This window comes from Aphanomyces astaci, assembly GCF_000520075.1.
Source record: "Aphanomyces astaci strain APO3 unplaced genomic scaffold supercont1.9, whole genome shotgun sequence".
Classification (NCBI taxonomy): domain Eukaryota; phylum Oomycota; class Saprolegniomycetes; order Saprolegniales; family Verrucalvaceae; genus Aphanomyces; species Aphanomyces astaci.
In genome coordinates, this window is record NW_009798272.1 from 966,264 (window position 1) to 966,944 (window position 681).

Consider the following 681-nt stretch of genomic DNA (forward strand, 5'->3'; position numbering starts at 1 on the left):
GGATAAGCTGAAGGCTAAAGGATGGGTTGAGTTGTCCACGAGTGATTGGGTTTCCAACATCTTTGGTGTCCCCAAAAAGGATGAGAACGGGAAGATGCCGTCACGTCAAATGTGGTTGAAGACGGCAACGGCAAACACGCCAATCCGTTGGGTTCTTGACTACAGGCATGTCAACTCTCAGTCGGAAATCCCCAAGATCCCACTACCCAACATCGAGGACCTGTTCAGCAAGATGTTTGGATGCGTGGTCCTTACAAAGATCGACCTTGCGTCCGGGTACCATCAAATGCTTGTGATTCCACATGCACGCAAGTACACGGCATTTCGCACGCATAAGGAGATATTGCAGTGGTGCGTTGCCCCGATGGGGATGGCTGGGATGCCAGGAATTTGGTCACGCCTCATGCGTTCACTTTTCGACAAGTTCCCATTTGTCGTTGTGTACTTGGATGACATTTGCATTTACTCCAAGTCTATGGAGGAACACACTCAACATTTGCGCATTGTCTTAGAAGTCCTGCGCAAGGAAAAACTGTATGCGCGGCTTGAGAAGTGTGCGTTTGCTGTGGACAAGGTTGACTTTCTGGGCCACACCATCTCTGCTGATGGCCTGCAAGTTGACGCAAGCAAAGTGCGCGCGATTGAAAAGTGGGCTACTCCCACGAATCGCAAGGAGCTGTT